At 48.6% G+C, this 27,070-nt stretch overlaps 1 protein-coding gene across 18 annotated transcripts in view; it reads left to right on the top strand.

Moving 5' to 3' along the window:
- The first annotated feature begins 2,640 nt into the window (after positions 1-2,640).
- INPP4A (inositol polyphosphate-4-phosphatase type I A) overlaps positions 2,641-27,070 on the top strand; it is a 158,712-nt gene continuing 134,282 nt past the window's right edge. For 13 of the 18 annotated variants that reach the window (XR_002516783.2, XR_636721.4, XR_002516782.2 and 10 more), the window contains exon 1: positions 2,646-2,861. The gene's annotated coding sequence lies outside the window, so the exon portion shown is untranslated. Of the gene's footprint in view, positions 2,862-2,922; positions 3,256-22,351; positions 23,950-27,070 lie in introns of those variants that run through there. The other 5 variants (XM_009184716.3, XM_009184722.3, XM_021925087.2 and 2 more) reach the window with 4 other exon arrangements.

Here is a 27,070-nt window from a genome sequence, read left to right as displayed (position 1 = left end):
TCTGGGAGGATGCCGATGCTACTGGTTAGGGATCCCATGTTGAGAACTTCTGAAGGACTGAGATACTTTACCACCAGCATACTTAGCTATCACATTGTGATGCTCAGGGAAGATACAGCATGGTATTGTAAATCAAAAAGTGTCTGAGACAGATCTCAGTCAATTTAGAGGTTTATTTTGCCAAGGTTGAGAATGCAACTGGGAAAAAGAGGCACAAACAAAAGTAGGATTTGTGGCCTATGCTTTTTCCCAAGAGGGTTTTGGGGACTTCAGTATTTAAAGAGGAAGGAGTGGGCAGGAGGGGAAAGAGGAACAGTGAATTATGCATTTTACATAAGATAAGTAAACCAGAGTAGAGGAAGAGGTCAAATATGCATTTGTCTTGGGGTGGGTGGATGCATGATTCCTCCTCTTGTCTTTGTCTCATTCCTGTGAAGATAAGCTGTTAATTTACATTGTCAGGGTGAGGAAGGCCACCTGGGGAGATATGTGGCCTTCTGTCTTGCAGCTATCTCTTAAGGAACAAAAAGAAGGCAGTTTTTTTACATGATTCAGTTCTCAAGCTTAGCTTTTCCCTTTGGACTAGTGAGTTTGGGGGTCCCGAGATTTTATTTTCCTTTTACAGTATTAACTAACACGTGGCTCCCTTTTCTCTTGATAATTTTCATTCTACAGTGGAATTAGGGTCTCATTTGCCACACTGAAAACATGATTGATCTTTGAAAAATTATCCAGAATTACATAACAGTCAAGTGACAAATGTTATTGGAAGCTGATCCTCATTCAGTGTTACTGTACTAAATGAATGAATACCGAAATTAGACTGATACCTATTTTCAAATCTCTATAAATTTAATTTTTTTCTTTTTTAAAAGTTAGTGTTTAACAACTTTCTTAGCTTGATTATAAATAGCATGGCCATGACTGCCGGGCGTGGTGGCTCACGCCTGTAATCCCAGCACTTTGGGAGGCCAAGGCAGGTGGATCACCTGAGGTCGGGAGTTCAAGACCAGCCTGACCAACATGGAGAAACCCTGTCACTACTAAAGAGAGATGTCGCTACTAAAAATTAGTAGTCTCTACTAAAAATACAAAATTAGCCGGGGTGGTGACACATGCCTGTAATCCCAGCTACTCGGGAGGCTGAGGCAGGAGAATCGCTTCAACCCGGGAGGTGGAGGTTGCGGTGAGCCGAGATCACGCCATTGTACTCTAACCTGGACAAAAAGAGCGAAACTCCATCTCGAAAAATAAACAAACAAATAAAAATAAATAAATAGCATGGCCATAAAATTTATTGTTTGAACAGGAATACTTTTCAGAGGGAAAGGAGGCCCTGTTAATAATTTTGCTGGTAAAAAGATGTAAATGGGGGCTGTTCCAAGCAAACTAATTGGTCACAGTAATTAAAAAAAAAATACAAAAATATTTTTGCATTTCTACAAATGTGATTTTCTTGGATTTAAGTGTACTGTGGAGTCAAGGTTCTGTCATTATTTCTTTCCATTTAGCTGGAGAAATAATAAGAGGGAACTGTTTTATTACTAAGTTACTTTTCAGAAGAGAAATAAAATAAAAAGTCAGAAAAGAAATAAAAATTTAAAACTAGGGCTCTTTCTTTTTTTGTTTTTTTGAGATACAGGGTGTTGCTCTGTCTCCCAGGCCTCAAACTCTTCTGCTCAATCGATGCTCCTTCCTCAGGCTCCCCAAAAAACTCGTTTTTTATTTGTTTATTTTTATTCCAGACTATTGTCTGTATTTTGGTGACTCGAGGAGGATCAGAAGTAATTCTAAATGAGTTCGGAGAATTCTTTTCATTCCTAAATCTCTTTTCTTTATGAAGTAAATTATATGTATAAATGCTCTGCCTGAGAAGTATTCTGGTTTATCGAATTAAAATAGTTCTAAGAATTTTTTTTTCGGATAAAATGTGAAGACTCAAAGATAAAGATACGTTTAGTCCAATATTTGCCCTTGCTCAAGGAGAAATGTTGTTTTAAAGTCTAAGTGAAAATTTTTTTCCAAAACCTCTGATTCCTCTTCTTGTCTATGGCAAAATAGAAACTTGGGGCCAAGCGTAAGGACAGATGCTGCTGCAAGTCTGTGAGTGCACACTTAACGCACACAGGCCGGAACAGGTCTGGAAGGACATACACTTAGAAGTTAGCAATTTTCTTCTTTTTGCAAGTCTGTATTTTCAAAGAATTAAGATTTTAGTTTTTTTGCTTGTCTCTGGTTGGAATGTTCAGTTTCCTGAACATCTCCTGGGAAGTGAGCACGTCTGCATTTCAGGAAGTGCTGTTGTCTCAAAAGGTTGGGGGCGCACCCCCGGGTCGCGGCTCCTCCAGGAAACCTTCCCTGGGGGATCCGTCAGGGCCTCAGAAGCCTCAGTGAAGGTGCCACCGTTCAGTCAAGTCCAGAAGTTCAAGAACTCCTTGCAGGTGAAGCAGTCACAGGCTAGGGTGGGATCATGTGGGAACCCAGCAGTAGGAACTGGCGCGGGCAGCTCGGCCACCGGCCCTGCGGCCTCAGGGGGCGGCCCCAGCTCGGACTGGTCGCGGGGCGGGGGTCGAGGGCGCGGGCAGGCCTCAGCGCGCATGCGCGGCGAGGGGGCGGGGTCAGGGCGGGGCTGCGCCCGGCGTCTAGAGCGGCGGCGGCTGGGGCTGCGGCGAGCGTGGAGGGTTCGCGGCTGGTGCGCCGCCGGGTCGGGCTCCGCGGGCCGGGGCGGGAGGACCAGCACCTGAAGCCGGGCCCGCCGCCCGCGACTTCACAACCAGGCGGCGGCGCTGCTGCTGCGGGGCTCCGGCGCGCGACCCGGCGGGACAGCGGGGCGGCTGGCGCCGGGGGCCGGGGAGCGCCAGGTAGGTGGGTCGGGCCGGGCGGGAGGCGACGCGGCCGCCGCGGGGGCCGGGGCCGGGGACTGACAGCGGGCGCGGGGGCGCGTCCCGGTCCCTGCTGGGCCGGACGGAGACGGCGCCCGCGGTTTTCATGGAAATTGCACTGCCTAGCGGTGCCAGCGGTCCACCTGCGGTGGCGTCTTTTGAGAACAATCCGAGCCCGGCCGACCCCGAGCCCCGTGAAGACGCGGCCGCCCCGGCAGGGGGCCGGGTGCCGAGCGGGCGCGGGGCCGCGGGATGCAGACGCGGCGCCTGCCCGGTGCGGCTCCAGGGCTGGGTCTCCGGGCTCCTGACGCTGGAGGCCTTGCAGTGTTTTGGGTGAAAACATCACCGGGTGAAAGTAAACATGCATCTCCGGGTAGGAAATCTGGTCTCTATCCTCGAAACTCCTCCCTTTTCTGCCCGCCCTTAGACCCCGACAACATTTCTGGCATGTTTGCTTTCTGTTATTTTATTTCTCTCTGGCTTTGCTCGTCAATTAATTGAGGCCTGAGAAATGTGCAGGGATCTGTGGCAGTCTCTTGAAAAGCCAGCCAGGAATGGGTAGGCCCCAAAGACAGACATTCAAAATGTCAGAGGTAAATTTGTGTCTTTGTGGGCGAAGGAAGGGCGTGTTGATGGTCTCGCTTCCCTCCCCCTGTTGCCTGCCCTCTGACATTACATAATGATGGGGCCTTCCTGCCCCGAGTTCATCCATAATGACAGACCATGAAAATGTTCCTCTGGGTGAAAGACCTATAGCTGGTAGAGCCCATCTTCTCTTTGGCTTTGCCACGGAATGTGTCTTCTGCTGGGAAGCTGCCTAAGAGTGGAATTTGATTTGTCACCTGCCCCTCAGGACATTTAAACCAAGGGAATGGGGGTGGGGTGGCGATTTGGGTGTTGCAGAGAAATTCTGCCAGGTTCATCTGTTCACAGTGGGTTGTGTGGACCGTGGGGAAGCCAGTGGGGTTGGGGACAGAGTGGGTTGGCTACGGTGTGAATCATGGTTCTGCCGCTTGCTGACTCTGGTTCTCGTCTCTAAAAGGTGAGAGCAGAGCTTTTTTTGCTGTTTGTTTTGGAATCTAGCTGCTGTTGGCGTTGGCCGGTGCACGTAGAATTGCTAATTTTTCTTTGGTTGAAAACACGCTTTCTTTAACGAAAATTTTGTTTTTGAATCTGGGCTAGGGCATTTGTTTCGGGGGTTCTTTGCTGAAGTGTCGACTGCTAATTTACTGTTGTCTTTGAAGAAAGAATGATGGGGCCCATGTGAGAAGCACAGTGTGGTTGGTCCGTTGGAGGACTGGTACCAGGAGACCTTGCTGCTGTCTGTCCCAGGGGTGGCGTTGCATGTGAACGGGCCTCCCAGTGCCTCATTCCCTGTGATGTCTTGTAAACACGCCTGTGAAGCCAGAGCTACTTGGTAGAGTCTGGCTTGAAGATAAGGCTTAAAGAAATGGATGTAGGCCGGGCGCGGTGGCTCAAGCCTGTAATCCCAGCACTTTGGGAGGCCGAGACGGGCGGATCACGAGGTCAGGAGATCGAGACCATCCTGGCTAACACGGTGAAACCCCGTCTCTACTAAAACATGTTGTGTCTGTCGGCGCCAGTTTGCCACCGGAGGTTGAGGTAGAGAATGGTTTGAATTGGGAGGCGGAAGCAGTGAGTTGACGTCACTGCACTTCCAGCCCGTCGCATGAGCAAGACCCGCCCCAAAAGAAATGGATGGGACAAATTCAAAGAGAAAGAAACATTGTATTTCTACTGAGCTCCTTACAGAATTCGTCCACTTACCTGGCCACCTTACTCATCATGTGGCAACTTTCTTCATTTAGAGTTTTCTGTCTCAGGGTGTTCATCTGCTTAGGTAAGTCTTGTTTCCTAACTAGATTCAGAACCAAGGGCAGATGTTACAGTGCGTCCCTGTTTTCAAAACTGGATATTTTGTAGTATTGCTGTTGAACCGAATATTAGCTTTTTTTTTTTTTTTTTTTTTTGAGACGGAGTCTCGCTCTGTCGCCCAGACTGGAGTGCAGTGGCCGGATCTCAGCTCACTGCAAGCTCCGCCTCCCGGGTTCCCGCCATTCTCCTGCCTCAGCCTCCCGAGTAGCTGGGACTACAGGCGCCCGCCACCTCACCCGGCTAGTTTTTTGTATTTTTTAGTAGAGACGGGGTTTCACCGTGTTAGCCAGGATGGTCTCGATCTCCTGACCTCGTGATCCGCCCGTCTCGGCCTCCCAAAGTGCTAGGATTACAGGCTTGAGCCACCGCGCCCGGCCAGCTTTTTTTTTTTTTAATCACTTTAAGGAAAGGATGAAATAATATGCATGAGAGCTTTTTGTAAACTGTAGAGCACTAGAAAAATGGGATGTGTGTGACAGAGAACTATCAGCCGTGCAAGTCCCTTTAACTAGCTGCCTGCCTAAGAGGGAGCGTTCTCAGCCAGCATCTCTTCAAATGCACACAGGAATGGACCTGAAGGCGGTGTGGGGCCAACAGACCCACTGATCCCCAGCCCAGGGCTTAACATCTCAAGAGTTCAGTGAGGCAGAGTGGAGGGGGAGGCTTCCCACCAAGACTGTTTCATGCTGTTTTCATTTTTAAATGAAAAGCTCCTTTTTAGCTTAGTAATCCAGAAAGGTTGTCACAACATCATCAACCGCTCGTGGTGTCAGGAGGCTCTGACTTTCACTGAGAAAAAAATAGCACAAATCTGCAGTGAAAAAGGCTTGATTATGTTGGCGCTTCTGTAGAACTTGATTAATGAGCTGGTCTTGAGAGAGCCTTCAAAATGGCTTTTTTTTTTTCAGTGTCCTAAAACAGAAGCTCTGTGAGGAAAACATATTTCCAGGAGACCAATATTAACGCCCATGCATGCTTGCTTCATTTTCTCTCTCTGTTTTAAGGAAAATGCCATCAGGAAGCTAATCCCAGGGAATTTACCTATATTTCTATTCATATGCACATGTTCTCTAATTTTTTTTTTTTTTTTTAGTATTTTGATATAGTTTTAGACTTACAGAAAAGTTGCAAGAATAAGCCAAAGGTTTCTCAGATTCTCCAAATGTGGACATTCTGTTACACTGCTTTATCATTCTCTTGTATTCCTATGTATTACTACTTTTTTCTGAACTACTTAATAGTAGGTTGCAGGCTTGAGGCCCTTTTACCTCTAAATGCTTCACTGTGTATGTCCCAAAAAACAAGGATATTCATAACAACAGTAATCCCAGCACTTTGGGAGGCTGAGGCAGGCGGATCACAAAGTCAGGAGATCGAGACCATCCTGGCTAACATAGTGAAACCCCGTCTGTACTAAAAATACAAAAAATTAGCTGGGCTTGGTGGCAGGCGCCTGTAGTCCCAGCTACTTGGGAGGCTGAGGCAGGAGAATGGTGTGAACCCGGAGGTGGAGCTTGTAGTGAGCAGATTGCACCACTGCACTCCAGCGCGGGCAACAGAGTGAGACTCCATCTGCAAAAAAAAAACAAAAAAAAAATCATGGCTGGGCGCAGTGGCTCATGCCTGTAATCCCAGCAATTTGGGAGGCTGAGGCAGGAGGATCACTTGAGGTCAGGATTGTGAGAACAGCCTGGCCAACATGACAAAATCCTGTCTCTACTAAAAATACAAAAATTAGCGGGGTATAGTGACAGTCCCAGCTACTTGGGAAGCTAAGGCATGAACTCAGGAGGTGGAGGTGGCAGTGAGCCGAGATCATGCCACTGCACTCTAACCTGGGCAACAGAGTGAGACTCTGTCTCAAAAAAAGAAAAAAAAATCAGGAAATTAAGGTTGATACAACACTGTTTAGTGTAGAGGTCGTATTTAGATTTTGTCAATTGCTTCTATAATGCCCTTTATAGCAAAAGAAAATCCTAGATCATCTGTTTTGCATTAGGTTTTTCTGTCTCTATAGTGTCCTTTAATCTGAAACAGTTATCAAGTCTTTCTTTTGTATTTCACAGCATAGACATATTTGAAGACTACTGACTTTTTAAGATAATGCCCTCAATTGGGTTTCCTGTGGTTTCATGATTAGATTCAGGTTTTGCACTTCTGGCGGGAGTAGCACAGGGTTGAAGCAGTCGCAGTCTTCTCTTCTCTCTCTCTCTCTCTTTTTTTTTCTTAAAGAGAGAAGGTCTCTCTTGGTTGCCCAGGCTGGAGTGCAGTGGTGCCATCGTAGCTCACTACAGCTTGGACCCCCTCCACTCAGTGATCCTTCTGCCTCAACCTCCTGAGTAGCTGGGACTATAGGTGTGTGCCATTGCACCCGGCCAATTTTTAAATATTTTACAGGGACAGCATCTCACACTGTGTTGCTCAGGCTGGTCTCAGATTCCTAGTCTCGCCATCCTCCTGCGTTGGCCTACCACAGTGCTGAGTTTACAGATATGAGCCACTGTGCCCGACTGATGCTGCAGCCTTCTTAGTGTGCCCCAGCAGGAGGCATATGCTGTGATTTTCCCCTTCTCTGGCCCTGTTAACTTTGATCACTTGAATTAAGGTGGTATCTATCTCATGGAAAAGTTACCATTTTTCCCTTTGTAGTTGATCTGTGTCTCAAAGGCAGAGAATTTGACACTATGTAAATATACTGTTACTTCTCATACAGTTACTGACTAGTTTCAGAATCCATTGATGTTTCTTACCTGAGTCAATTATTAACATAGTTGGCAGATGATGATTTTCTAGTTTCATAGTTCCTTCTATATTTATTAGTTGGAATTGTACTGAAAGGAAGAACCTTCCTTTCTCTATTATTTATTTTTTGATTTGTATCGCTGGACTCATGAATTCTTGCTTTATTCAATAGATTATAGTCCATTGCTCCAATCATGTATTTTATTGCTCAAATTATCCTAGATTTGGCCAGTGGGAGTCCCTTCAATCTGGCTTTTGTGTCCTTTTGACAAATGCTCATCATTCTTTGAGGACTTTTCTTCCTGGCACAAAATCTTCAAGACTCAGCCTCTACTTTCCTTGTCCCAGCCCTGGAATCAGCCAAGCTTTCCAAAAGAGTCCTGCAGGGTTTCCCTTTAGTGGGAGAACGGCATTAAAAACCAACAGACGGCCGGCTGGTGGTTCACTGTAATCCTGTTATATTTTTGGAGGCCCAGGCTGGCTGGATCACGGTGATCAGGAGATCGACCAATTTGCTACGGTAAACCCCGCCTCTACTAAAAAATACAAAAATCCTAGCCGGGAGTAGGGCTTCTGTAGTCCCAGCTACCCAGGAGGCTGAGGCGAATGGCATGAACCGGGAGGGCGGAGCTTGCAGTGAGCCAAGATGGCTGCCCACCCGCGACTCCAGCCTGGGCGCATAGAGCGGTGACCCGCTCAAAAGGGCGCTGCGGCTCGCTTCCTGTAATCCCAGCACTTTGGGAGGCCGACGGGCGGATCACGAGACTATCCTGGCTAACACGTGAAACCCCGCCCCTACTAAAAAATACAAAACTAGCTGGCGAGGTATGGCTTCTGTAGTCCCAGCTACTCGGGAGGCTGAGGCAGGGAGAATGCATGAACCCCAGGTATGAGCTTACAGTGAGCCGAGATCCGCTACTGTGACTCCAGCCTGGGCGGCTAGAGCAAGACCTCGGGCTCTCAAAAAAAAAAAAAAAAAAAAAAAAAAAAAATTATTAAAAATAAACAAATAAATAAAACCCCCTAGATATAAAAGTACCTTCAAGCCCGCCCTACTAAGCTACTGAGGCAAGTCAAATTTCATCTCTAGACCTTCTCAGGGGATGGATGCTCTCATTGTAAACATTAATGTAGTCACATTACACAATTTCTGTGACTTGGTACTCCTTCCATTAGGCTGTGAAACTGTGTTTCCCTTTAATTCGGCCACCATTTAAGAGAATAAGTCTTGTCAATTTTGCCAGTCTAATGGGCAAGGAAGACATTATTGTTTTAAGTACATTTCCCAAATTACCAAAAATATCGGATACCTTTTCTTGTTAATGTATATTTTAACTTCTAATGAATTACCTGTTTATATGCTTTGTTCATTTTTTCTTATCGGGCTGTTTTTCCTTATCTTACTAGATTGTGGAAGTGACTGTAACTTTGAATTTTATTCTTGGCAGCTTTAGAATGCTTTCTAAAGTGTGAGGCTTTTTTTTTTTAAAGTCCTAAATGCCAAGGAACCCCAGCTTTTCTGAGTACCCCCTGCATGCCAGGCCTCCCTGGACATCCTGTGGGAGGTTCTGTCCGAAGGTGAGCTGTGGTATTGAGGAGTGGTTAAGACACCCTCCTGAGGGTAGTTAAAAGAGGCTAAACTGGGACTAAAACCCAGTTATATCACCTAACTTCCTTCACAGGATTAAAAAATAAATGCTTTTCAATGTAGGGATAAAAATTGATTACCTGGACTTGCCGGTATCAACAATTTCTATTTTCAGTATTTTGGTTTATAAATCAGGACTTTCTTTTACACAGTCCTTTTTGCTGAGCATACACACATGCACATCTTTCAAAACTCTTTATTTTATCCCTAGAACTATTGTGGACTATGGCGCTGCACTTTCTGTGAGCATCCAGCTAGCTGTGTGACTTTGGGCAAGGGGCTTAATCTTTCTGTGCCTCAGTTATCTCATCCACAAAACTGGGCTGATGGTAGTAGCGGCCCCAGAGGCCTGTTGGGGGATTAAATGAATTAACAGTTAATCCTGGTGCCTCAGAAGTGTGCAGAACGGAAGTGGTACAATGGGTTCATATACAGAGTGTGGGTGGTTGGCGGAGCTTGGAATTAGATCAGCCTTTCCTCTGTGGATTTAAGCTCTTAGTTATCTCTCTTTTTTTGAGATAGAGTCTCACTCTGTCACCCAGGCTACAGTGCAGTGGCACCATCTTGGCTCATTGCAACTTCCACCCCGTGGGTTCAAGCAATTCTCCTGCCTCACCCTCCCGAGTAGCTGAGGTTACAGGCATGCACCACCACGCCTGGCTAATTTTGTATTTTTAGTAGAGACAGGGTTTCACCATGTTGGCCAGGCTGGTCTTGAGCTCCTCACCTCAGGTGATCCACCTGCTTCAGCCTTCCAAAGTGCTGGGATTACAGGTGTGAGCCACTGCATCCGGACTTAGCTGTCCCTTGCATCATAGCCTGTCTGGTATTGGAAAGCCAGGGTCCTGGGTGCGGTGTGCGTGTCTCCTCTTTCTGGTCTTTGCACGTCCCTTTGTCGTGCCTTGTGAGGCTCGCAGGCCCATGCCTGCCAGCCAGCCCAGCTGGCCTCTGGTGTTTGCCCACAGCCCTAACCTGGAGTATGTGTAAGACTGCTGGTCTTTTAATATGGAACTTGTTCAGTGAGGCTCACCTGGTGAAGGACTTAGGCACAGTAAGCAGATGTATATGGTGGGGGCGGTGGCGGGGATCATGCTCTGGTCAGGTCCATTTTCTGGAATAGGGGCAGGAAGACAGGGATGTCCTCTGATGTCCAGGAGGAAGGGTGGGGACCACTGGAAGAGGAAAGTGTTTACCTGCTCCCAGCTCTGGTCCTGGGATCCTCCTAGAGCCCTTTCCCTGAGACACCTGGTAGTTCTGACCTCCGGTTGCTGCAGCGCCCCTCTTGTTGCACCTCACCAGGTGGTATTCTGATGTCTCCTGAAAATCCCCTACCCCTTTCCTGCGCCTCCCATAGGCCTCACGCAGGTGGCCTCAGCTGCTATTATGAAAGCTGTCTATTATTAATTCACCCTAGTATATTGAACACCCCTCTTTCCCTCTCTCGTGTTGCTTGCATTTCTAAATGGTGTATTCTCAAACCAATTAATTTGAATTTTCAAGAAGGATGACCTGAGTGTGTGAACTCTGGAAATGTGAAGGAAGTGTTTAGGCAGGTGGTTGTTTCTGGGGAACAGGGTCCTACGAGGAAACAGGGATGCCCAGTTCAAGCTTTTCCCTGGATTATGGGGTGTGTTAGTTGGGATGCTTTAGGCTGCCAACAGTGACATTTATTATCTCAGAGAACTGGAGTCTCCATCAGCACGCCACAGTTTCATCAAGGACCTTGATTCTGCTCCTCTGTGCAGCCATCACTGCCGGTTTCATCCTAGCGGGTTAGTCTCCTCGTGATTCTGAGATGGTCGTTAGGGGCAGTGGAACTGCATACTTCCTTGTTCCTGTCCAGCAGGAGCAGGGAACGAGACCAACCAGCTGATTCCCCAGCCAGCGTGTACCAGTCCTTCCCTCTGGACTGTGAGAGCAAAGGGTCACGGGGCCTTCCCTGGACCAGCAACTTGAGGCTGTTGAGAGTGCTGTGTGCTGATTGGCTTAGGCTGGTGGTCCTCCAGGTGTGATCCTCAGACCAGTAGCGGCAGCATCACCTGAGAACTTGTTAGAACTGAAGATTCATGGATCCCACCCCACCCACTGAATCGGAAACTCTGGGATGGGGCCCAGAAAGCTGTGCTTTGAGAAGACTTCCAGGTGATTCTGATGCAAGGTCACATTGGAGAGCAGCTCTTTTAGTTTAATCAAGACTTCCCCCACTCCCCAGTTGGAGACAGAGCTGACTTCCTGAGGACCGGGGAGGAGGTCAGGTCCTAGAATAGCAAGAAGGAAGAGTGGATGGTGGGTGGCCGGCCCACCGTGTGAACTAGCCAGTGTTTAAGGCCCTGAGGGCCACTTTGCTCTCCTGAGTCCTTCCCCTGCCCCCCATTCGCCGGCTTCTCCACCCATATAAGTTTCTCAGTCCCCTTGCGTGAAGCTTCTTCAGTTCCTCCAAGTGTGGCCTATACTCTCCCTGTATGACTCGGTGCCAAAGGAAGCAACCTCAGTAACACCCCAGCTCCAGGTCTGTCTCTGGCCTAGCAGGGACGGAGTCCACCGAGCTGGTGCCGAGAGTCCCCATGGGCTATTTTTTTTTTTTTTTTTTTTGAGACGGAGTCCCGCTGTGCTCCCAGGCTGGAGTGCAGTGGCTTGATCTCGGCTCACTGCAAGCTCTGCCTCCCGGGTTCACGCCATTCTCCCGCCGCAGCCTCCCAAGTAGCTGAGACTACAGGCGCCCGCCACCACGCCTGGCTAGTTTTTTGTATTTTTAGTAGAGACGGGGTTTCACCATGCTAGCCAGAATGGTCTCGATCTCCTGACCTCGTGATCCACCCGCCTCGGCCTCCCAAAGTGCTGGGATTACAGGCTTGAGCCACCGCGCCCGGCCCCCATGGACTATTATGACTCATCTTCTGAAGCCATTCCTGAAGCGTGTTCATTTGTGTAGGGGCTGCCTACGCTGCTGCTCCTTGCTCGGCTAGAAAAAAAGAGCAGTGCAGTTAGTAGGTGCTTGAGAAATATTTAGGGAATTGGCCTGGAGACAGCCCAAGTGATTACTTTCAGTGGTGGTTTTTGCCTGTGTTCTGTCCCCTGTTTTGCAAGTACAACTCCAACTTAATGTTTGGGTGAAATGAGTAGCCACCTCCATGGTGTAATTTGTGAGATCACAATGACCCACTTTTCTGAATTTTTCCTGAAACTAAAGAGTTGAGATATTTCTGGACTTTCAGCTTTAAAGATTCATCTTAATACATAAAAATAACGTTTAAGGGTAGTCTTGCGCTGAGCTCTAACCACATTTGCACTAATTATTGAGGAAGGAAGGGCACCTGAGGAGGAAACAGGCTAGAGAAGGGTCCACACGGCACGTTTCAAAATGCAATGGTTCATGAAATCAATTTGAGGTTGTAACTAGCATTAAAAAGCTTTTTTGAAATATCAGATATCCAAGTAGATTTCCTGGGGGAAGCATAACCCTTTTTTGGTGAAATATCTAGTTATTCACATGCAGTGTATTTGGGGTATTGTGATGGCGTGACTGTTTCTTACAGTGGGTTTTGGTAAAGATGTGTCAAACCCTAGGGCTGAGTGCAGCGGGTCCTAACCTGTAGGAAGGCGGGGCCTATGCTGGATATGTATACACTTGGGGTCTTTTCCTGGGCCTGGGGCCTGTGGCTTTTGTCAGAACGTGGTGGTCTGTGACTCGCCATAGATCGAGAACCACTGACCTAAAACCAGAGGAGACTTTCAGTGGTGTGGGCCAGTGGGAGTGGAGCTGGGAGCATGAGGAGCAGGCACAAAGCCCTGGGCCTGGTCCTGCTGTGGAGTATTGTCCATGGCATTAAGCCATCTGGGCCAGATCCTCCTGATGAGGAGGCCTCTGCACGGCCACCCTGAAAGACAGGGGAGATGGTGGCAGGGAGTGTGTTGATCACCTGAGGTCAGGAGTTCAAGACCAGCCTGGCCAACATAGTGAAAACCCATCTCTACTAAAAATACAAAAATTAGCTAGGTGTAGTGGTGCACACCTGTAGTCCCAGCTACTCAGGAGGCTGAGGCAGGAGAATCACCTGAACCCGGGAGGTGGAGGTTGCAGTGAGCTGAGATCACACCACTTCACTCCAGGCTGGGTGACAGGGCAAAACTCCCTCTCAAAAAAAAAAAAAAAAAACAAACAAAAATTAACTCTGGTTGCCAGATGGGTCCTTTACCTATCAGGTGGATCCGCATATTTCTTCATAAGAGAGAGTCTCCTTGTTTGGGGCTGGCCCCAGTGAAAGCATTGCTGCTTGTGACTCCCCGCTGGAATCCTTTGTGCCTTGACACTGTCAGGATAGTTCCCAAGGCTGGCTTCGGGTCAGCCATGACCCCCATTATTTAATGCAGGCTCTAGTCTGGTTTGTTTCACAAAGCTTGTGTAGTGATGGCTTTGGCATGTTTGTACTTGTTGTTTTGGGGAAGGGGCAAGTTGGATTGTAGGTAGAAAGTGCTGGATGTGAATCCAAGTCAGCTTTCTCATCTGTAAAATGGGGAGGGTGCTAGTCTCACGGGAGGGTGGCGGGGATTGATAATATACATGGGAGAGGGCTGTGAACCGCAGTGCACTGGATCAGTCCAGACACGAATGTTTCCACCCCCGCTCCACCTGACAGTCTTGGTAACTCTGTTTTCCCCACAGCACTGTTATTTTTCACGTGTGCTCAAAGGGCTGGAGTATACCCTATTGTTGACTCCTGCTCAGGGCACCATCCAGGGGAAATGTCACAGAAGAGGGAGGTGCTGAGAGGCAGGGACATCCAGCCGAAGTTCAGAGGAGAAGGGTGTGGGGGTGGGGGGTGGGAGGAGGAAGTGGAGGGCTGGCACTCCCTAAACTCTCAGTCAGCTGGTCACTGACCCAACTGAGCCTTCTACTGACACTGTTTTTATAAGGAATGGAAGGACTAATGATTGTACAACGAGCTGAAATGTTGAGTATTTTCACATTTCTTATTCATTCTTTGTTCTCAGTGTATGCAAATGTTAAATGAAATGATCACATTACATAATTGGGTGATAATCAAATGGCAATAAAATGGTATGTTTGACAGAGCCCAATATTTTAAAATAGGGCTACGTGCCAAGAAATGTCAAGATAGGCTGGGTAAGGTGTCTCAGGCCAGTGATCCCAGCACTTTGGGAGGCCAAGGTAGGAAGATCGCTTGAGCCCAGGAATTCAGACCAGCCTGAGCAACAAAGCAAGACCCCGTCTCTACTAAAAATTAAAAAATTAGCCAGGTGTAGTAGTGCACACCTATATTCCCAGCTTCTTGGGAAGCTGAGGCGGGAGGATCACTTGAATTCAGGAGGTTGAGGCTGCAGTGAGCTACGATCGCACCAGTGCACTCCAGCCTGGGTAACAGAGTGAGGCCCTGTCTCTATAAAAAAAGAAAAAAAAAAAGAGATACCCCAGAATCTTCCAAATATTGTTACCCCTATGGTTTGGAAGAGGGGAGTGAATAAATGGATTGGCCTTAGGGACGACACCTTGCTGGTAGACTGTGCCCACCTCAGGTAGACGGGAAGGGCTAGCAGTCTCATGTGTAGTTTGTCTCCAACTTGCCAGTGACTTGGTGAAGTCATGCCTGAATCTCACCCTCCTCTTTTCTTGTTCATCTAGTGAAGGTGATTTCCTTTGTTCCTCCCCCGTGGCATCCTCCCTGACGGCGGAATGGAGTGGTGGTAGTGCCCAGGGGCTACATGGGTGAAGTGTGGTGTGTTCTTGATTTAGTTGGCATTGGACTAAGACACACACGCATACAAGTGTCTATTTAGGGAAGTTGTTCTTTGGTCTGTTTCCTTGGAAATACTGCCTTTTTATTCTTTCACTTTCTCTCCCCTCTGCAGTGATTCAGCAGCAGCTTTCTAGAGAAGAAGAAACTACATAGTGTCAGAGACCCTGGAATACCAAGGATCGGTCAGTGGAGAGGGAAGCTGCCTGTGTGTCACGCAGGCCACATTCTTCCTGGTCCAGCTAGAGCGTCCCGTGCCTTTCCTTGGTTTTTCCAGCCTCTCTCCATCACTCCTTCTGAGGCCCTTTGCAGACAGTCCCCCAGTGCAACTACAGCATTTTTGTAAGACCAGCCCTTGTCGTTTTCCCCTTGACTGAGGGAGACCACTTGACTCTAGCATGCTGTATGCACACTTATCTTCTGTTTCAGGTCTGAACTGTCTTTCTGGCAACTTTCTTTCCTCTTAGCCATTCCTGACTTGTTTCAAAAAGGATATGTGGACTTGAAATTACCAGTTAAAGCAGAAAATGATTAAAAAGAAAAAAAGGGCTTCAAATGTCAAATGGATACAACTGTGTAAGTTGTAGAAGAAGCTCTGAACACGTTACGGGGAGGTTGCCATTGCTAAAAGCTTTTACATTTTTTATTTACTTATTTTTAGAGACAGAGTCTTGCTGTGTTGCCCAGGTTGGAGTGCAGTGGTATGATCATAGCTCACTGCAGCCTTGAACTCCTGGGTTCAAGCATCCTCCTGCCTCAACCTCCCAAGTAGTAATGACTACATGCGTGTGCCGCCACACTTGGCTAATTTTTAATTTTAATTTTTTCTAGAGACTGGGTCTTGTTGTGTTGCCCAGGCTGGGCTTGAACTCCGGGCCTCAGGCAGTCTGCCTGCCTCAGCCTCCCAAATTGCTGAGATTACAGGGCATGAGCCACTGTACCCAGCCACTTTTACGTTTTTCATTCTCATCTGTTTCTTCTGGAAACACCACAGAGACCATGAGAATAGGAGCTTGTCTTACTCCATAGTGCAAATAGTCTTACAGATAGTGTTCCACCATCAATTGCCCAAAACATGTGTTTTGTGACTATTATTGTAGGGTGCCTTTGTGTATGGTATGTTAAATAACTCCACTGGAGGGAGGAAGATCTTTGTGTTTTGAGTCAACTTAATTATTTAATCATTCTTTAATTAGTGTAGTGTCTTTACCAAGCTAGATAATTAATATCTTTTGTCAAAGAGAGAAGAAAGCCAGTGGATGGGTTGTGAAGTGGTGAGGGACTTTTTGTATGGGTGGGTTTTCGTGTGGCTCAAAGGGAAGGATACCTCAGTGACAGCAGTGTCACCGGAAACAACTTCGTACCAACTTGCATGGTGAGGAACATTCAGGTTTTAAAGTTAGTCTCACTCAGTTCCTCCTGGGGGACAACATTGGCCTTTCTCATTGGGGATTTGACTGTTGGGGTTGGGCCATGTCCCTGGGTGTGTCCCAGCCCAGACACTCAGGGTACTGGCCACCCTGCCTCAGCCCCCTCTGGAGTGAAGAGAATTTTAAGCAGTAGTGGATATAACTCATTTCAAGTAGGATTAGATCTAGCGGGGTGAGCATAGTGGCATGCACCTGGTGAGGCTATAGTCCCAGCTACTTGGGAGACTGGGGCCGGAGGACTGCTTGAGCCCAGGAGTTTGAGACCAGCCTGGTCAGTATAGTGAGACCAGCCTGTCCCAAGCAAACAAACAAAAACAGGATTCCGTGAGCTATGACTAAATTCCAGGGCGGTAACTGCTGTGTTATTCTTTGGGAACTGAGCATCCCAGGGTTTGACCAGTGTTTCATATGATAGATTGGCTCTTTTGTAAACTATTAGGACTATACCAGTGTTTGTCATGGCAGCTAGCAGCCTGTGGCGTAGATGGTGAACCTAACTTAATGGACTACTGTCATGAATACAGACAGGTGCTATTTTTACCTCATAACCTAGATTTGTCTGCAAATTAAACATTTGAGACAATAAACAGGAGTTTAGTTTATTAAAGCTGTTTGAACTTGCTACTCAGGCAGGCCTAGAAATAGGATTGGCTAGCTTTTTTAGGATTATATAAATGTTGACTCTATTAGGGAGAAATTCTTATTTTTGTTTTGTTTTTATTTTAGAGACAGGGTCTCACTGTGTTGCCCAGGCTGGAGTGCAGTAGACAGCCATAGCTCGCTGCAGCCTCAAAATCTGGGGCTCAAGTGATTCTCCCACCTCAGCCTCCCAATTAGCAAGGACTACAGGCGTATGCTACTGTGCCCAGCTAATTAAACAATTTTTATTTTATTTTATTTTATTTTTTTTAGAAATAAAGTCTTTTTCTGTGGCCCAGGCTGGTCTGGAACTCCCGGCCTCAAGTGATCCTCCTGACTCAACCTCCCAAAGTGCTTGGATTGCAATCATGAGCCGTCACACCCTGCCTGACTTCACATTTAAAAAAGGCTTGAGCCTGGGCAACATAGCGAAGCTTCATCTTTACTAAAAATTAAAAAATTAGCTGGGCACACACAATTATGTGGTGCACACGTATCTGTAGTCCCAGCTGCTCAGGAGGCTGTGGCAGGAGGATGGCTTCAGCCCAGGAGTTCAAAGTTGCAGTGAGCTATGATTGTACCGCTGCACAACGTCTTGGTGACAGGGGCTTGCCCCTGCCTCGAAAAAAAAAAAATCATCAAATAGCCCTTTCTCACCTTCTCTACCCTGGGAGTGGCTGCGGACAGGCAACAAATGAACACAACACATTTCCTGGTACCCAAGATGAATCTTTGCTGCCTGTGATGCCTGAGCCTAGTGATTATCTTCCAGAGTGTTTTGCTAGCCAGTTCTTTCTCCATAAAAACATTCGGATTTTTTTTTCCTCTTTGAGAGTGAAATGTTTTACTTAAGGAAGCTGACCACCGAACTTCATAGAAATGCCTTCCAGCCCCGTCATGGCTGTGCTGGTCTGTGTGGTTTTCGAGGCTTGCTTTCCCATTCTGCTGGTATCCTGGGTGAGCCTCTGGCCCAATGAATGGGATGCCACACATTTTTTTTTTTTCCAGGAGAAACAGAAGGTGTTGGGACCTCTGAGTATGCAGAGTGAGGCGTGGCCAGGGGGAAGTGGTTCTGATTTCCACATTGCGTCTCTCTGGACCTTAAGGGGGAAGGCACTCAGTGGAGCACGGCAGGGAGAGAAGCACAGCAGAGGTGAAGGTCTCAAAGCGTGACCGACTGTGAAAAGTGGCTTTCAGCACACCCCTTGTGACCCTGCTAACACCTGTCAGGATGGCAGCCACCACACGCCCGAAGGCACCCGAAGTGCTTGATTTTGACTGACTTTTACCACATTTGCCACCAGTGTGATTAGAGCATTCATGGGGCACGGAATATGGTACCAGGTCAGGACCGCGTAGTACTCAGGCAGAGCTTTGTCCTTCGGGAACGCTGCTCACTTGTGAGACAAGATGGATGGTTCAGGTCTGGACTGGCCCAGCGGAGGGAGTGACACTGAGTAGACCTGGGCCAGGGGCTTGCCCCTAAACCAGTGGTCCCTGCACCTGGGAAAATCAGCACTCTGATTGCCTCACCTGGTTTCCCGCCCACCCCTCCCTACCCTAGTTGAGTGGCCTAAGAGAGGGTAGAGTTCAAGGAGCTGTTAGGAGGAAGGGGGTCACTGCTAAGTAGCCAAAAGGAAAAACAACATAGAAGTAAGAAAATCTACCAGGACACCCAGGAGGGCTGGCGTGCAGAGTGCTGAGGGGCCGACTCCCCTGCGTCCGTGTGTGGGAGGCCCTCTTACCCTCTTGTCCTTGGTGTGCAACTGGTTAATAGTAATTCCTTGAGGATCTGGAGAAGTTGCTCAAGTGTTAGATTCCACTTCACTGCGTGCTGCGGGGCATTGTGTCCCACAATGGCATTTATAGTTTGAAGATTGCCAGAGTTCTCTATGGATACACCCTGCGAACATCGTGGATCTGGGTTGTCATAAGACTTAAGTGTCCTTCAGGGCAGGGACAATAGCTCAGTTTTCTTTGTATCTCCAGAGTGCCCCACTGTGCCTGGCACAAAATAGGCATATAATCAATGTTTGTTGAGTGAATGAATGAACAAAGCTAGTCTGTCCTTGTCAAAAGTAGCAAGAAAAGCCTCAGCCTCTCTTGGGAAGACAGCCTGCTTCCCTGAGGTCAAGTTGAGGTTCAGTCTCACTGAGGAGAAGGAGGTGAGACCAGAAGCCACTGCACAGCTGCTGCCCCAGTAAGTTCTCGGGGAGAAACCAGAACGGTCAGTTTGTCTCACTGTGCTTGTCAAAGGCAGAAGCTTCTTCTCAGCAGTGACCTTTTTTGTCCTTGGCACACAAGCCCTTTTGTCCAGGTGGCTGGAACCTAGGGCTGCTTCCGCTCCTCTGGGTGAGAAGGTGCCACACCTTCGGGTTTGGTCATCGTGTGTGTGTGTGTGTGTGTGTGTGTGTGTGTGTGTGTATATGTTTAAAAGTCAAAGTTTTCCCCATACGCATGTACATGTACACACATATGCAAGTGTGGTATTATAGGTGCTAAAGGGTGCAGAGAAGCCTGGTAGGGTAGGGGCACCCAGGAAAGGTGACCTCTTCCTCTCATGGGTTTTGGGGAGCATCACAGGGCCTCAGGGAAGGGTGAGTTATGTGTCAAGGGAGGGCAGTGGCTCAAGCCAGGGGCCTTCAGAGATAAATGAGGAGGGACTGGGGCAGTGCATCAGGAAGGAGGCTCTGGAGAGGCAGGGCCAGATCACCCAGGGGCTTGAGCCCCTTCAGGCCTTTCGTAAAGTTTGGGAATTCATTCATCCCACACTGGAGGGTGTCAGACTCTTTAAGACTCTTCCATTCTTTTTGTTTGTATCATTACTTTAAATGACAGAAGCAGTTCCATACTCATTTTCATGGACTGGGGAGACCTTGCTTGGATCACGGTAATTCTTACAACAGTGCCAGCGCTCTCACCACCAGTTTCGGGGGATGGTGGGCTGCGACTTGGCTTCCTCGTCTCCGCTCCCTGTTGCCTGTACAGTTGCGGATGCCACAGCTCACCGAGTGCCGCGTGGCAGTGGGTCCTATTGCAGGATGTTCACAATGCGGACCACAGGGCAGGGTGTCCCTGGCCTCCACGGGGTCAGGGGTGGAGCTGTTATCTGTGAAATGACAGAAATGAAACCCGGCAATGGGGAAGAATCGTCTGCACCCCCTGTAAGCCACCTATGAAGCACTGTGCTGAAACACCATGAGGAAGAGGAAGCATTGGGGTGTAAAGAAACCCGGAAATACTGGTTTCTAGAAACGGTATTAATTGTCCCAGGGGCTCTCCCTACAGTGTGAAATAGCTGACTGGGCAGCTGCAGCAGGCTCCATCTTCTCCATAGCCATGCTCTTCCCGTGACCTCACGGGGTGTCTGCGCAGCAGGTGCGGTGCGAAAAGACCCAGTCAAGCCTGCGAGCCAGTAGCTGGCGAGGGGTGGTCTGGTAGTGAGAGACGATTACAGGGACGGGGTTGGCTCGTGGTTCTGCCACCCCACCCTCCATCTCTAAGATCCTGGGACTCTGACTTGGAATATAGACTTCACTGTACCACGTGATGTAGTGACGTGGCAGAGGAGGCAAACAGGGTAGAAGGAGACAAGTCAGAGAAGAAGGAAGGAGGCTCACCGCCAAGGCCGTGGCAGTCACTGCCGGCAACAGTCGTGGGCCTGGCTTCAATTCTGTCACCTGCGGGGGTGACTGCCCCAGAGCAGGGCCCCTTGAAATCTTCCATCCCCTTATTAACTGTGCACTAATGTCTCTTGGAGAGGCTTCTCAAAAACCTCCGCGTACTTAACTTGGTTTGAGGCGTTTGATAACATTTTATATTTTGTTTTTTAATAGGCAAACATTTTCATGGCTTAAAAATTGTAAAATATAGCAGGATATGTGGTGAAGCCTGCTTCCTACCCTATCCTCTAGCCATCCGTGTCCCCTCTGTTAAGACACCAATGCCATATGCTTGTGGGGTGTTTTCCTGAAGTTATGCTGTGTATATGCCAGCGGGCCTGCGTGTGCAGACATGAGACAGTTTTCCACACCCCGGTGCCATGCTGCGTGCTCGCTCTGCGCCCCTTCTCCTGACGGTTTCACTGGCCCACAAGGAGTTTTGTGTTCCTTTGTCCAGCTGCATGCTGGCCTGCTGCTGCGCTGTGCTGCAGATTCTTCAACCAGTGCTTTCTGGATGCCTATTAGCCTCTTTCCAGCCTGTGCTTGGCACTAATACGTTAGTGAAAGAAGTTGCACCCCCCTTGCTGTGAGGTCTGGCCCTAGGCTCTGGCTGGATTGCGTATCACTCTAGCTGGAAAAAGAGGGTGGGGGTAGACGACGTTTTTAAGCTTCTGCCCATCTATTTTAATTATGACCTGGCCTGTAGGGTTTTCTTTGGGAAATGGGCAGTTAATGGTTAGATAGTATTTGTAAGGCGTGTGCCTTTAAAAGATTGCCTTCTAGTGGCCGGGCGTTGGTTACTCGCACCTGTAATCCCAGCACTTTGGAAGGCCAAGGCGGGCGGATTACGAGGTCAGGAGATTGAGACCATCCTGGCTAACACGGTGAAACCCCATCTCTACTAAAAATGCAAAAAATTAGCCAGATGAGGTGGTGGGCGCCTGTAGTCCCAGCTACTCAGAAGTCTGAGGCAGGAGAATGGCGTAAACCCGGTAGGCAGAGGTTGCAGTGAGCCCAGATCGCACCACAGCACTCCAGCCTGGGCGACAGAGGGAGGCTCTGTCTCAAAGTAAATGAATAAATAGATAAAAATAAAATAAAATATTACCTTCTAGTTAACACACAGACCTTTTATTTTTTTAATTTTAATTTTAATTTTTTTTTTTTTTTTGAGACAGACTCTGTCATCCAGGCTAGAGTGTAGTGGCGGGATCATGGCTCACTGCAGTCTCTGCCTTCCAGGCCCTAGTGATCTTCCCACTGCAGCCTCCTGAGTAGCTGGGACTGCAGGTGTATGCCACCATGCCTAGCTAATTTTTAATTTTTTTTTTTGTAGGTAGGGGGTTTGGCCATGTTGCCTAGGCTGGTATTGAACTCCTGGGCTCAAGCAATCCACCTGCATCAGCCTTTCAAACTGCTGGGATTACTGGTGTGATCCCATGCCCGGCCAACACATAGACATTTAATTTTTTGTTTATTTTTAATTTTTAATTTTTAAAAATTTTTATTCGAGACAGAATCTTACTCTGTCGCAATCTCGGCTCACTGCAACCTCCACCTCCCAGGTTCAAGCCATTCTCCTGCCTCAGCCTCCCAGGTGGCTGGGATTACAGGCGTGTGCCATCATGCCTGGCTCATTTTTGTATTTTTAGTAGAAACGGTCTCGTTTCTACTAAAGGATCTCGAACTCCTGACCTCAGATGATCTGCCCGCCTCCACCACCCAAAGTGCTGGGATTACAGACGTGAGCCACCATGCCCGGCCCACATAGACATTTTAAACTAACCTGTAGCATCCTACAGTGAGGCTTGTCAAGGCTGCTTTTGACCCCAGTTTCAGGTACATTGGCTCTGTTGGGCTTTCCTCCGCCTGGCCTATCAAGGGGCCAACTCAAGCTGCAGGTGCAAAGGCAGATGGTTCTGAAGGGACCTTAATGACAGCCAGGCCCAGGAACATCCAGTGCTTGTGTGGAAGTCTACATTTCAGCTGTGATGATGTCTCGCTGAGGCTGGTTCTGGCCATGCCCTCCCGGCGTTTCAGCTGTACCAGCCAAGGTGCCCTGCATCTTAGAGGGAAGGGAACGGCCTGGGCAGGGCATTGCACATACATTCTGGAGTCGTGTTGGTTGGTGGTCTTCAGTTTCTGAATCTGCGGCATGGTCATTCGTCACAGGTGGGGTGATACGAAGTTACCAAGTGGGAGCACACCTGCCCCTTCTCATTTCACTCATGCAGCAGGTCATTTTCAGGCACAAAGGAAGTGACTTGTGGAGCTGGCGCTGGGGTCCGTAGGAGAGCAGGAAGTAGTAGCCACCCACAGAGGGCTCACAGGCATGTGCTTTCGAGACTGCTTACAAGCCCCCGTGTGGGATTTAAGGCAGATCAGAGCCATGAGCCTCGGTGGACAAGTGAAGGTCTGGTGGGTGTGCGCTGTTAGCCCTAGAGTCTGCTGCGTGCTGTAGTGCCAGGGGCCGAGGAATGCTGAGGCAGCTCTTCCTCCGGTCTCTGCTCGCTCCATGCGCAGCCCTTGTCTCCTGCCTGATAGTGGTCAGTGGTCAGTTGGCTCAGGGTACACGGTCTCCACCCAGTGAACCGGGCGCTGGCAGAAGCTCATAGAAGAATGTGTGCAAAGAAGATAGCTCAGAGGGCCTGCAGATGGCTGCTTTTAGGAAGTGAATAGGCTTCTTCTTTTTCTTCATTTTTTTCTTTAACATACTCTTGAGGTTTTGAGGCTCCACCCTGAGCTCTTTGTGTCTGAGGGTGGCTGTGGCTTGGTGAAGGGCACAGTCTTCAAATCTTGCACAGGCTGGGGAAGGTTGGGACAGCACAGCCCTGACTCTCAAACAAAATGGGGCAGAGGGGAGGGCAGGAGAGCCGTTAGATTCTCAGGGCCTGATCCTCACAGGAACTCTGGGGAAGCTGAGGCGCAGGGTCTGCACGGCGGAGGCCGAGCTCGGCGGAGGAAGTGGAATTATTGCACACGGTGTGTTTCGACACTTGAGTCTCACCCCTGAAGGAGGAAAATCGAGAGTGGGGGTGCACGGAGCAGGGGTGAAGAAACAAAAAGCGGGGGTTTAGGGGAGAGAGAAACCTCTTTGCATGAGTCAAGCTGAAAAGCACTTTGGAGGGTCAAGTGTTAGCCAGTGTCTTCTTTTGCCTGCCCAGCTCCTCCTTCTGCCGTGTCTGCCTTGACAGGGGCAGAGTTCTCAGTTCCCACGTCAGACTCAGCAGCAGCTTCTCCTTTGACGGTTGCAAGTCCTGTGGCTGAGAGAAGTACTTGTGCTGTGTTTTTGCAAAGGTAAGGTGGCCCTGATCGCAGCTCATGATGCCTCGGATCCGGGGGGTCCGCTCCACGAGGTATGAGCAGAGGCCATCCTGTGAAATATTTTCACTAACTGAACTGAGTGTTGAAGACAAGGCCTGTGGCAAAGTTATATTTATATGGGACAAGCTGCGAGTCCTTGGACAACCTTGGAAACTCCTTTTTAGGACAGAATCAAGTGAGATGATACACACGCAGGAGCTTTTGTGAGCGGGGTACAGAACTCACTATTGCAGCACAAGGTTGTAGCTTTTCACACAGCTTTTGAGGATGGGTTGGTGGTCCAGGGAGGATGTCAGGAACTGTCTTTCACTAATGGGGATCCTGGAATTCCTACCACGTGCCAGGTAGCGTGCTTATGGCTTTGTATCCACTTCCCTTTTAATCCCTTGTATTAGCTTCCTGTGGTTGCTGTAACAAACTCGGTGGCTTAAAGCAACAGGAACTTATTCTCTCACTGTTCTGGAGGCCAGAGTCCAGAATCAGCCTCACTGGGCTGAGTCAAGCTGTGGGCAAGGCCGTGTTCTCTCCAGTAACTTAGGGCAGAATCCATTCTGTGGTTGCTGGCGTGTGCCTCAACCGCTGGCCCCTTCCTCCATCTTCACACCAGCAGGGTGGCATCTTCTCTCCATGACTCCACTTCTCTCTGCTTCTGTCACACGGCCTTCTCTTCTCTCCAAAATCTGCTGCCTTCCTATAAGGACATTTGTGATGGCATTTGGGGCCTACCAGCGTGACCTGGGATAATCTCATCTCAAGATTCAAAACTTAATTGAGCCTGCAAATCCTTTGCTGTGTAAAGTAACAGTAATAGGTTCCGAGGATTTGAAGGTGAACCTCTTTTGCAGAGGGCATGATTTGACCTGCCACACCTCACAGCAGCCTGATGAGGACTATACTGTCCCACATACAGTGGACTTGATGAGGAAGCTGAGGCTTGGGGAGGCCCAGGGGTGGCCGTGGTCCTTTCCTCTCCCAGACTCTGGGGTAGCTGACTCTGGGGTCATTTTGTCGTGTTGCTGGGCACTCACTTGGTGAACAGATAATCCCCTGTCGTTTTACTATGTTGTTACATGGGTTTGAAAAAAGAGTTTTTCAGCTCTCTCTGGCTGAGCCCCCGTTCCCGTGAGGGCCTGTGGTTTCTCCTCCTGGCTCCACCCTGGCTTCAGCGCGGTGCTTGAGCGGACAGTGGCTTGGGTCTCACTCTGGCGCTCTCCCCCTTCCTCTCTGCTCTGTCTGCCACAAGTCTCACGCCACCCTTCCCCCCGACTGCTGAGGAAGGGACCTTCTTGTTATTTTTATTTTTATTTTTTGTGATGGAGTCTCACTCTGTTGGCCAGGCTGGAGTGCAGTGGCGCGATTTCTGCTCACTGCGAGCTCTGTCTCCCGGATTCAAGCAATTCTGCTGCCTCAGCCTCCTGAGTAGCTGGGACTACAGGCTGCCACCACCACGCCCGGCTAATTTTTGTATTTTTAGTAGAGATGGGGTTTCACCATGTTGTTCAGGTTGGTCTCCAACTCCCAACCTCAAGCAATCTGCTTGCCTCGGCCTTCCAAAATGCTGGGATTGTAGGCGTGAGCCACGGTGCCCGGCCTTGTTATGTTTTTTTAGCTAACCCTATAGAGCACTCACTGTGCACCAGCACCTGCTGGCTGAACGGGGTGACAGACATTGCCTATCACAGATTACGATGAGTCACCGGCATTTTTGGAACTTTACTGTGTTGCTGTGCATGCTCACTTCATGTAATCCTCTCTTTACTGTGTTGCTGTGCATGCAGCACTTCATGTAATCCTCTGGGATTAGATGATAAGTGTCTGTCATCCCATTTTACCAGTGAGAGAATTGCAGCTCAGAGAAGTTGTCGCCCAGCTGGTTGGTGGCAGAGGTTTCAGAGGTCTTTCTGTGCATGAAACCCTCACTTACGGTTATGCCAGGTAGGGCTGGAAGGGGGTAGACCCATTGCCAAACTCACAGGAGAGAGAGGAGGGCACTGACAGGTGGTGATGTCTGTCTGTCTTCTTTCTGGTGGGGACCCACAGTTTTATTTCCATCTCTTCTTCTTTTTCTTTATTAATACTTGTCTCACACTTGTGTGTGTTTTGGGCAGTCCCTGAATAACTACAGCAGGCTTCCGAAGGCTGAGTTTCTTAGAGTAGCCGGGAAAGGGCCTTTGTCTTTTCCTCTTAGATGTTCTCTTGGTCTGGTTTGTGCTGCTATAAAAGAATACCTGAAGCTGGGTAGTTTTTAAAGAAAGGAGGTTTACTTGGCTCACAATTCTGATGGCTGGAAGGTTCCAGACTGGACATCTGCATCTGGTGAGGCCTCAGGCTGCTTCCCCACGTGGTAGAAAGTGAAGGGGAGCTGGCGTGTGCTGAGCTTGCATGGCGAGAGAGGAAGGAAGGGAGTGGTGTGGTGGTGGTGGTGTCCCAGGCTCTTTTCACAGCCAGCTCTTATGGGAACCAACGGAGTGAGAACTCATGCGCTCCCAAAGAGTGGGGGGTTGGGGGAGGGCATTAATGTATACATGGGAGATCCACCCCCATGACCCAAATACTTCCCATTAGGCCCCACTTCTAACATTCAGGATTAAATTTCAGTGTTTGGAGGGGAAAACATTGTCCCCTTGTGCCTGTGCCACACCTGCCCCTCCGTCCCCCTCGTCTGCTGATTATTCATCACATCACACTGTTAACTTGGTCTCTCCATCCGTTTAAACCCTTTCTCCTTTCCCCCTACTATGTTACTGTGAGGACTGCGAAGCTGTCAGCAGTGTTAGCGACACCGCCCACGTGTGGGTGCGACAGGTACAGTGAACCTGGTATCATTAGTGTCCTTTGCTCTTGGAACTGAGCAGAAATGATCTTCTCAGCCTCCATGGATTTGAATTCTGTGTTCTTGATGTGAAGCTTCTTTTCCTTAAGTTCGAGTTTTTGCATATACACCCCACACAGAACACTTGCATTTAATTTTCTTGTCTATATATGCACACACAACACATACTTGATTTTCTTGCATCATAACGTTTTTCTGATTTTAAATTAGAAAAGGGCAAATGAGTTGAATAGTTACCTATTAATTATAGATAATTATCTA

Source organism: Papio anubis, chromosome 14, assembly GCF_008728515.1.
Source record: "Papio anubis isolate 15944 chromosome 14, Panubis1.0, whole genome shotgun sequence".
Taxonomy (NCBI): Eukaryota; Metazoa; Chordata; class Mammalia; order Primates; family Cercopithecidae; genus Papio; species Papio anubis.
The sequence above is the reverse complement of the archived record's forward strand: the minus strand, read 5'-3'. Positions and strand labels throughout refer to the sequence as shown.